Consider the following 11,766-nt stretch of genomic DNA (forward strand, 5'->3'; position numbering starts at 1 on the left):
TGGAAGGATCACTTGGAAGTATCTACCTAATTTTTTAAATGTTTATTTTTTCAAAGTTTTGGATTTAGAGGAAAATTGTGAAGATAGTAGAGTCCTACTATTCCTAATTCATTTCAACTTATTAATTTATTATATTAGAACATTTATTAGTCACAACTAATGAGCCAACATTGACACATTATTAGAGTCTCTATTCAAAGTTTACTTAATTTTTTTTTTTCCCTAATGTCTTTTTAAATTTCTGGGATGGCATCACCAGCTCAATGGACATGAGTCTGAGCAAACTCTGTGAGATGGTGAAGGACAGAGAAGACTGATGTGCTGCAATCCATGGGGTCTCAAAGAGTCAGACAGCAAAGAGCCAACTCATTGAAAAAGACCCTGATGCTGAGAAAGATTGAGAGCAGGAGAAGGGGGAGACAGAGGATGAGATGGTTGGATGGCATCACCGACTCAATGGACACAAGTCTGAGCAAACTCTGGAGACAGTGAAGGACAGGGAAGCCTGGCATGCTGCAGTTCATGGAGTTGCAAGGAGTCAGACACGACTTAGTGACTGAAAAACAATATATATCAAATTTCAGTGTTCATAAATAAAGTCATGTTCATTCAAAAAAAAAAAAAAAAAAAAAAGAATCAGACAGAATTGGGCAACTGAACAGCAACGATATGTGATACCAAGATACATGTAGTCATCACGTCTCCTTAGGTTTCTCTAGACTGTAACAGTTACTTAGATGTTACTATTTGTGATATCCACAACAGTTTTTAAAAACAATTCTTAGGCATTTTGTAGAAAGCCTTCAATTGGGACTTGTCCACTGTATTTTATGATTAGACTCAGGTTATGGATCTGGGGAAGGACTACAGAGGTAAAGTACCATTCTCATCGCATTTTCCCAAGAGTACGTGCTAACAATATGATTATTGCTATCAATGATGAACTTTGCCACCTGACCTAGGTATTTTTGTCAGGTTTCTCCTCTGTAAAACTACTCCATTTTCCTTTCATTTTTCAAACAGTCATTCTGCACAGTCCACGCATAAGGGATGCAAAGTTTTATTCCTTTTACAGTATCTTATATTTTTTTCTATGTAAAAGATTTTTCTATTTATGCCATTTTTTCCAATCATTTATGTTTAGCACAAATTCTTCTAATAATAAGGCAAATTCTTCTAATAATAAGGCACTTTTTCATTTGGTTTCTATATCCTGTTGACATATATCGCCAGTATTCTGGGTTTTGTTTTGAGTACTTTCTTTTCTCCAGCTCATCTTATGTATTTCCTTTCCCAGCCTTAGTATCAATCATTTCTCTGAGAAATTCTGGTTCCTTTTATTGGAAAATGTGTTTAAAAAAAACACAAAAACCAAGACCTGGCCACAGAGCTAGCTGCTAAGGGGGTGTCATGTATCTAGACCCTCTTTTCTGACAAAGCAAGAAAACTTACATTTATATACTAAATCATGGGTATATATATACCCAGAAATATTCTGGGGTGTTTACATCTATATATTAAGTTAAATACAAATTTGTACTGATGTTTCTGCAAATCAGCACCCCACTAATTATACCTTTCCCCCAACTTGCCAGTAACCTCACATATCAACAATGAAAAATCTAACCCCTTCACATTCCACATATTTCTTAATTATTCAAACCCATTATATATGTGTAATATTTGAGAATTGTTAACATTATGGGAAACAACTTTATCAACTACAGGACAGTGTTTTTCTATAGTCTTTTTTGGCTTTGTTGTTGTTTAGTTACTAAGGTAAGTTCAACTCTTTTGTGACCCATGGACTGTAGCCCACTAGGCTCCTCTGTCCATGGTATTTCCCAGGCAAGAATACTGGAATGCATTGCCATTTCCTTCTCCAGGGGTTCTTCTCAACCCAGGCATCAAACCCATATCTCCTGCATTGCAGGCCCCTTTATGGCTTTAGTCTTACAATATTAATTCATTTTCAGAATTACTTAATTCAGCATCATATTATTCCATGCATTTCAACTAGGTTATATCATACATATGTAATGCATTCAGATTATTTTATCAAACATTTTATTCCATTCCCAAATATCCTGATTTCTTAAAAGATTTTTAGAAAAAAATTTTTATAAGAGGTTCAATCTTTATGTTGTACAGTTCTAAGGGTTTCTGCATCATAGGGACATGTACAGTAATCATACAGAATAACTTAACCACCATAAAACATCACCTTCCATTTCTCCAAACTCCTGGTAATTACAGATCAACTTATTATCTCTAGAGTATTGCCTTTTCATAATTTTATATAAATAGAATTACATATATGTAGTATTTTTCCTATTGTCATCTTTAACTTACCAATTTGTGATTGAGTTTATCTGCTTGCTTAGCTTTGAAGCTCATTTTTAAAATTGCTAAATACTATTCTATTGAATGGATGTACCACAGTTTATTCATTCACCTATTTAAGGTCATCTTGGTTCCATCTGGTTTCTAGAAATCATGAATAAAACTTCTATAAGCATTCAAGTACAAGATTTTTCAAGTGGAATTCAGTTGGATATATCTAGGAATATAATTGCTATAGCCTGTGATAAGACTATATTTAGCTATGAATCAAAACACCAAACTGGCTTCTGTAATGGCTTTGACAGTTTACATCCTCACCAACAATGAATGTACTGCTATGTTCTTTCAGCTTTGTATCTTCACTAGTAATTGATATTGGGGTGTGTGTATGTGTGTGTGTGTGTAAGTTGAAGGAGGGCTTTTAGGTATTCTAATAGCTATGTAGTAGTATCTTATTATTGTTTTAATTTGCAATTTCCTGATGCCAAATGACAAACCTCTATTCACATGTTCATTTGCTATCTGTATATATTCTGGGTGAAATTTCTGTTCAGATTAACTGCCAATTTCTTATTGGGTTGTTTGTTTGATTTTGAATTGTTTGTATATTTTTGGATGCAAGTTCTCTATTAGAAAATGTATTTTAAAATATGTTCTATCAGTTTTTGGCATGCATTTTTATTCTCTTAACAGTATCTATGTCGAAGTAAAGTTTTAATTTTAGTAAATGCCACCTTTGAAATAATTTTCTTTATGGATTTTCTTGTGGTGTTGTATCTAAAAACTCATCACCCAAGCCAAGGTTGTATAGGCATTCTATTTTTCTTTGAGCAGTTTTATAATTTTTCACTTTATGTTCAGATCCCTAATGTAAGTTAATATTTGTACAGGGTTATTGGAATACTTTTTTTGTTTTTTTTTTTTAATTTTATTTTATTTTTAAACTTTACAATATTGTATTAGCTTTGCCAAATATTGAAATGAATCCGCCACAGGGTATGGGGAGGGAGGAGGGAGGAGGGTTCAGGATGGGGAACACAGGTATACCTGTGGAATACTTTTTTTGAAAAGAGCATAATTTTTCTCTGACTTGCCTTTGTTTCTTTATCAAAGGTTATTTGCCTATATGTGTGTGGGTTATTTCTGGAGAATTTAGTTGCATTAATATATGAGTCTATTCTCTCATTACCATACTGTCTTGATTATTGTGAACACACAGTATGCCTTGAAAGTGCATGGTGAATTCCAGCTTTATTTTACTCAGTATCATGTAGTACTTTATCCTTTGCCTTTTAATATAAGTTTTCAAGTCAGTTTATTGATATGTAGAAAATATCTTGCTGGCATTTTCATAGGGATCATATTGAATTTGTGCATCAAAGTGTATAGAATTGATATTTAACATTATTGTTCTTCCAACCTATGAGTACAAAATACTTCTCCAATTTTTATTATCTTTAATCAAACTTTTATAGTTATTAGCATCCAGAACCTGTAAATATTTTGTTAGATTTGTTTATAAGCATTTTATTTTTGGTTATGATTGCAAATGATATTATTTTTCTTTTAAAATTCTAATTGTTTCTTTCATTAAAGAAAGTAACTAACTTTTATATAGTGAGTTTTTATCTCATGTCCTTGATATTTTCTCCTACTAGATTCAGGATTTTTGGTTTTAGTTTTGTTTTTATATAATCTTTGGGATTTTCATGTAGAAAATCATATCATCTGTGAATAGAGTTTTATTTCATTTCCAGTTTCTATACTTTATGTATCATTTTAAATTTCTTTCACAGTAAGATGCTGAATAGGAGTGATAAGACAGTACATTCTTGCCTTGTCCCTGATCTTAAAGGGAAAGAGTTTGACTTCTTGCCATTAAATTTCATGTTATCTGTAGACTTTTCATATATTCCCTGAGGGGCATCCCTTTCTCTTCCAAATTTCTCAAGAGTTTTTATTATGAGACCATGATGAATATTATGGATTTTTTCTGCATTATTGATATGACCATATTTTTTCTTATTCAATCTGTTTATATGATGAGTAGTAGTAATTGTTCTATGAATGTTGACCCAGTCCTGAATTGATGAACGCCACTTGACTTGATGTACTCTCCATTATCTCTTTAGATTTTTGTCTAACATTTTGTTAAGAATGTGTTATGTGTGTGTTTATGAGAATCTTTCTTTAAAATACATTTTATTATTGTGCTTTAATTGGTGTGAACTAGACAGTTTACACTCTAAGTGATTATTATATAGTTGAATTAATACTTATTTCATATTCATTGTATTTTCCTTTGTTTTTCTTCCTCCCCTCTCTCTTGTTGTCTCTGATTTAACTTCAGTATTATATTCAGTTCCATTTTATCTCACTCCTTCATTTATAATCTATTCATGTTTAAATGTCACATTTTATTTAATGTGAAAAATTATTTTAATATTCATATCATAAAGGCAGTTGTTCAGAATGGTAAAAAGACTTCTGTTTTGATCTTCTTTGCCATGTACAACAAGGATAGTTTTAAGTGGACTTAAATTCTCTGAGCTTATTTGCTTTTTATTTATTTATTTAGGGAGAGACCATGGTCATATTCTTTTTTAAAGAATTATTGAGCAGTACAAATGTAAAAAGTTCCTGACACATCTATCACATGTACTATGAACAAAAATTAATATTTATTACTGTTACAATCTTTACCAGAATATATATATATATATATATATTGCAGGGAGGCAGTTCTTCTAGAAGTTTATGAAGAGAGTATATTGACAATTCATTACTGCTTTGAGTTAGATTATGTATTTTTTTCTCAGTTACAATCTAGTAAAATAACAAGTTAAAAGTTATCACTTCAATGCCCAGTGTCAGCCAACACATAGAAAATCTGCCAGAAAACAATATTTAAGTAAAGAGAGATAAGATTTAAGGATTTTTCACACACAGTGAAACTTCAATAGATAAAGCAGACACCACATGTTTATTTGAATACAACTGTTAAATTTATGTATTTAAAATAAAAAGATATTGAAATTACTGAAAGGGGACCAAAACCAGAAGACTCTATGAATAACTTTTTTTTGATAACTATGACATTCATTAATGACTGGCTATATTTTTTAAATTTTTTTCTCCAGCAACTATTCTAAGAAAAACAAACACTTTTTATAGTGAAGTTGAAATAATGTTTTTAATAATATCATAATGACAATTGTACCAATGGTTTATAGCCATGACATGAGTCTGGGTGAACTCCAGGATTTGGTGATGGACAGGGAGGCCTGGCGTGCTGCGATTCGTGGGGTCGCAAAGAGTCGGACACGACTGAGCGACTGAACTGAACTGAACTGAACTGAATTTTCCCAACATTATTATATTGGTTTCTCAATCACTCAGTGTTGAGATGTTCAATTTTAATAATATTAACAATAATATTTATAGAATGAGGAAACTATTAAGGAGATTCCATAATTTTGCAGTTTGAATTAGAATCACTGATAGCATCTAGGTCATTTTTTATTTTTAATTCAGGACTCTTTCTCATAGAAATCCTGCTGACATCTTTCAAAATCAATGAATCAACAACTGATTTATTTTTTTTTCTAATTTTATTTTTAAACTTTACATAATTGTATTAGTTTTGCCAAATATCAAAATGAATCCGCCACAGGTATACATGTGTTCCCCATCCTGAACCCTCCTCCCTCCTCCCTCCCCATACCATCCCTCTGGGTCGTCCCAGTGCACCAGCCCCAAGCATCCAGTATCGAGCATCGAACCTGGACTGGCAACTCATTTCTTACATGATATTTTACATGTTTCAATGCCATTCTCCCAAATCTTCCCACCCTCTCCCTCTCGCACAGAGTCCATAAGACTGTTCTATACGTCAGTGTCTCTTTTGCTGTCTCATACACCGGGTTATTGTTACCATCATTCTAAATTCCATATATATGCGTTAGTATACTGTATTTATGTTTTTCCTTCTGGCTTACTTCACTCTGTATAATAGGCTCCAGTTTCATCCACCTCATTAGAACTGATTCAAATGTATTCTTTTTGATGGCTGAGTAATACTCCATTGTATATATGTACCACAGCTTTCTTATCCATTCATCTGCTGATGGACATCTAGGTTGCTTCCATGTCCTGGCTATTATAAACAGTGCTGTGATGAACATTGGGGTACACGTGTCTCTTTCCCTTCTGGTTTCCTCAGTGTGTATGCCCAGCATTGGGATTGCTGGATCATAAGGCAGTTCTATTTCCAGTTTTTTAAGGAATCTCCACACTGTTCTCCATAGTGGCTGTACTAGTTTGCATTCCCACCAACAGTGTAAAAGGGTTCCCTTTTCTCCACACCCTTTCCAGCATTTATTATTTGTAGACTTTTGGATCGCAGCCATTCTGACTGGTGTGAAATGGTACCTGATAGTGGTTTTGATTTGCATTTCTCTGATAATGAGTGATGTTGAGCATCTTTTCATGTGTTTGTTAGCCATCTGTATGTCTTCTTTGGAGAAATGTCTATTTAGTTCTTTGGCCCATTTTTTGATTGGGTCATTTATTTTTCTGGAGTTGAGCTGTAGGATTTGCTTGTATATTTTTGAGATTAGTTGTTTGTCGGTTGTTTCATTTGCTATTATTTTTTCCCATTCTGAAGGCTGTCTTTTCACCTTGCTAATAGTTTCCTTTGATGTGCAGAAGCTTTTAAGGTTAATTAGGTCCCATTTGTTTATTTTTGCTTTTATTTCCAATATTCTGGGAGGTGGGTCATAGAGGATCCTGCTGTGATGTATGTCGGAGAGTGTTTTGCCTATGTTCTCCTCTAGGAGTTTTATAGTTTCTGGTCTTATGTTTAGATCTTTAATCCACAAAAATCCTTAACAAAATTCTAGCAATCAGAATCCAACAACACATTAAAAAGATCATACACCATGACCAAGTGGGTTTTATCCCAGGATGCAAGGATTCTTCAATATCCGCAAATCAATCAATGTAATACACCACATTAACAAATTGAAAAATAAAAACCATATGATTATCTCAATAGATGCAGAGAAAGCCTTTGACAAAATTCAACATCCATTTATGATAAAAACTCTCCAGAAAGCAGGAATAGAAGGAACATACCTCAACATAATAAAAGCTATATATGACAAACCCACAGCAAACATTATCCTCAATGGTGAAAAATTGAAAGCATTTCCTCTAAAGTCAGGAACAAGACAAGGGTGCTCACTTTCACCATTACTATTCAACATAGTTTCAGAAGTTTTGGCCACAGCAATCAGAGCAGAAAAAGAAATAAAAGGAATCCAAATTGGAAAAGAAGAAGTAAAACTCTCACTATTTGCAGATGACATGATCCTCTACATAGAAAGCCCTAAAGATTCCACCAGAAAATTACTAGAAATAATCAATGACTATAGTAAAGTTGCAGGATATAAAATCAACACACAGAAATCCCTTGCATTCCTATACACTAATAATGAGAAAACAGAAAGAGAAATTAAGGAAACAATTCCATTCGCCATTGCAACGGAAAGAATAAAATACTTAGGAATATATCTACCTAAAGAAACTAAAGACCTATATATAGAAAACTATAAAACACTGGTGAAAGAAATCAAAGAGGATACTAATAGATGGAGAAATATACCATGTTCATGGATTGGAAGAATCAATATAGTGAAAATGAGTATACTACCCAAAGCAATTTAGAGATTCAACGCAATCCCTATCAAGCTACCAACAGTATTCTTCACAGAGCTAGAACAAATAATTTCACAATTTGTATGGAAATACAAAAAACCTCGAATAGCCAAAGCGATCTTGAGAAAGAAGAATGGAACTGGAGGAATCAACCTACCTGACTTCAGGCTCTACTACAAAGCCACAGTTATCAAGACAGTATGGTACTGGCACAAAGACAGAAATATTGATCAATGGAATAAAATAGAAAGCCCAGAGATAAATCCACGCACCTTATCTTTGCGTGGAGGCAAGACACCTTATCTTTGACAAAGGAGGCAAGAATATACAATGGATTAAAGACAATCTCTTTAACAAGTGGTGCTGGGAAATCTGGTCAACCACTTGTAAAAGAATGAAACTAGACCACTTTCTAACACCATACACAAAAATAAACAACTGATTTATTGAATTTTCTGATGAATTAGATACTGGTAAATTCTCTAGCAGATACAAAGTTGGGGAAGTGCATAATCTCTAGTTTAGTTAGGAAAAGAAAAGAGTGTATATGAAATGCTAAACAAAAGAGTATCCATGGAAAGCTAAGAATGATTACAAAATAATTATAGAAGAAAGTGCCTTAGCATTTGAAAATGAGAAATTATATTGAATTGATACGCAATTGATAACCAGTATGACAGAAAAAAGCATTTTGTGTACTATCTCTTAAGTTTTAGATAAGACTACCTCCAGAAAATGCTTTAGTGTGGAACTTAAAGATATGGTTCTGTTTTTACACAATTTTAAAGGAGACACTGATTGTGAGATTACATGTCAACTGGAACTGGATAGAAGATGAAAACTGACATATCAAATTCATATACAATATGCTCACAAATATAAAATGCTACCAGGTTTTGGTCTTACTTTGAACACTCTGTAACATTCTTTCTTGGAGTATAAAAACTAAAATTGAACAGTAGCTCTCTAAGCAAACAATAATAATCAAGAGCAGAGTATGGTAAATTTCATGAGAAGCACAGAGTATAGGAATTCAGTACATGGACAAGTGGCATCAGAACCGAGCGCAAAAAAGACTTTTTTGGTTACTATTTTTTTTTAATTGAAATTGATTGGTGAGAGGATATTCTATGTTATAAAGAGGGGAAAAGCAAAAATAAACAGAGTAATGCTTATTGTGAAATAACCTATGACCTTATTTTAATAATTTTCAAGTACAAAAGTAAAAAACAGGAGACTGGGCCAATGCATTATAAACCCTGAGATTTAACTCAGTGAATTAAAATTCACTAATTTTGATGAAAAATGGTACAAACAAATTATAAAAGTTTCAAAATAGCCCAAACTATCTTCTGCACTTGAAAAAGATTATAAAGAAGCTGTCTTGTAATTTATATGATCACCCCAAGAGCCCACACTTCATTTTATGTCTGATTATAATAATATCTGCATGTATAATTCTCCATTGGCAGTAACAGATTGGTTTCAGAAAGCAAGAAATTAACAGCAAACAAAGAAAATACATTCAAATCCCTTGCCATTAAAATCAATAAACTGACCAATTTTAAAGCTGAGCTGTTTTATTATGTAGTAATGAAGTTTATTTAGATTTTTGGCAACCACATTATAGCTCAGGGATTTATCAACCACTCTAAAACAAGAACATTTACATACTTCTCTAACCCAATTACTCTTCAGACAGAAATATCTACTTTTTTTCCTTTGAATATTTAGTTTTTTAAATCTTAAGTCTGTTCACTGTTCTCAGTCTTACCGAATAATTAGGCCTTTTATTTTGGTGTTTGATAGCTTTTTTTAAAAGCTCGCATAAGTTTTTTTTTTTCCTAGTATGCATTTTCTTAAAAAAAATTAACATCATTAAATTTCTGGATTCAGTTCTATTAAATCAGCTCAACTAAGTTTCAGTTTATGATCATCACAAGCATATATTACTACCAAAAGCTAGAAATCAGAGGAGAGAGGATTTTACAGTTTAAAACAAAAACAAAAATTCCAGTCCCTGCTTATACTGTAAGAATGTCATATATATTGGATATCTTATTACATCATGAGTTTATGGTAGGTAACAAAGGGTTTTGGGGAATACAAAATCTAAAATTATTTTTGAAGTGATGTCATCAAAAGATGAATTTAATCATTCAAGCAGGATCACTAAATATGGATATATTGCATAGTACAGAATACATAACTAAACACGTAGCTTCTGCATAGCAGATCTGATTTCTATCATTGAAATCTGTATTGATGCTCATTATCATACATTTGGAAAGATGAAAACTTCTTCCACCCTAGTAAACCATACCAAGAGTCATTAATTTTATAAAAAGATAAAATAATTTTCCATTTTGAAAATTATATAAGATTTAACTTTTTAATAGGAACAACAGGTATACAATGTGCTTCTATAAATCTAAAAATAATGAATTATGTTTAAGCTTAAGTGAACTGAAAGCATAAGTTTCCAATGAAAGAAACTTTGTTTTTATTCAATAGCATATGCTTCAGATTCTCTGGATTTTATAATAAATGTACATTTTTATTACTTTATAAATATAAAAATGAATACATCTCAAGTAGAAATAAACAATTTGTGATATTAGATTATGTGATCTATCTGTTGGTAATTAAATATTTCACTGAGTTCATGCAATGAGAAAAAATGAAAACAAACCTAGAAGTAATCCCAATAAAATGGAATAAATAAGAAATTCTGATATATACATAAACACATGTATTTCTTCCTGTATGAATATATTCTTATATGCATATATATGTGTGTGTATATTCTTAAGGCTTGTCCTTCTAAAACATGATTGCCTAGAGTTGCAGTGAGTTGAATAACAAAAAATGACACATTGGTGCCTAAAAGAAAGACATTTTTTCAGAAGGGTAAGCATTTTTATACCAGTTTATAGTTAAGATAGTCTAGCTCATTGCAAGATGAGGTAAGTTAATATCATTACTTTGTATTTATTCATTGCCACTTACCAAGAGCAGATAATGCTTTATAAACTATAATTAACCAAACCTATACTCATGCTGAACACAGAATTATAAATCAATGAAACTACAATCAAAGACAGCAAGGAATCACAACCACCCACAATTTCAAAGTTAAAATGAAATAAAATACAACTCTTGAATACTAAACAATTTACTGATACAGAGAGGAGAATGGTTTCCATGGTTAATTAATTCTAAAAATTCTTACAAAAGCTATACATCAAAATACAGTTTATAACATCAATTAATATGAATTGATTAGAAACATATGAAGTTCTGTTAAAAAAAAAACTAGGACTATTGACATGTATTGATTATATTCATTTACTTGACTTTAAATTGAACATTTCCACCCCCCTCTGAAAAGCATGGGTTCAGTTATTTCATATTTGAAAGTTACAAACATTATCAGAAACATTACTATGTCAAAATTATAAAGCATAATTTTATTGCTTATTCATTTCCTGATACTATCACCATTTTAATGTATACTCACAATTTTAATTTTTATTAAATCTTTATCTAATAGATTTTTTCCTGTCTCATTTTACAAGTACTGTAAAATACATAAAAAATAAACTCAAGTGAATTACTCAAGAGAATATTAATTTAAAAAAATCAAAAAGAAAAATAAGAACAAAATTATATATATGTGTGTATATGTATATATACACACATATA

General features: G+C 31.7%; 1 long non-coding RNA gene across 1 annotated transcript in view; it reads left to right on the forward strand.

Annotated features, from left to right (window-relative positions):
* LOC147355129 (uncharacterized) overlaps window positions 1-1,794 on the forward strand; it is a 518,407-nt gene extending 516,613 nt beyond the window's left edge. Inside the window, exon 3 of the long non-coding RNA XR_015144224.1 lies at window positions 260-1,794. This is a non-coding gene — a long non-coding RNA (uncharacterized LOC147355129). The remainder of the gene's footprint in view (window positions 1-259) is intronic.
* Window positions 1,795-11,766: the final 9,972 nt, after the last annotated feature.

Source organism: Bos grunniens, chromosome 17 (assembly GCF_055505025.1).
Source record: "Bos grunniens cultivar Pamir isolate PY7600 chromosome 17, Bosgru_T2T1.0, whole genome shotgun sequence".
NCBI classification, from domain to species: domain Eukaryota; kingdom Metazoa; phylum Chordata; class Mammalia; order Artiodactyla; family Bovidae; genus Bos; species Bos grunniens.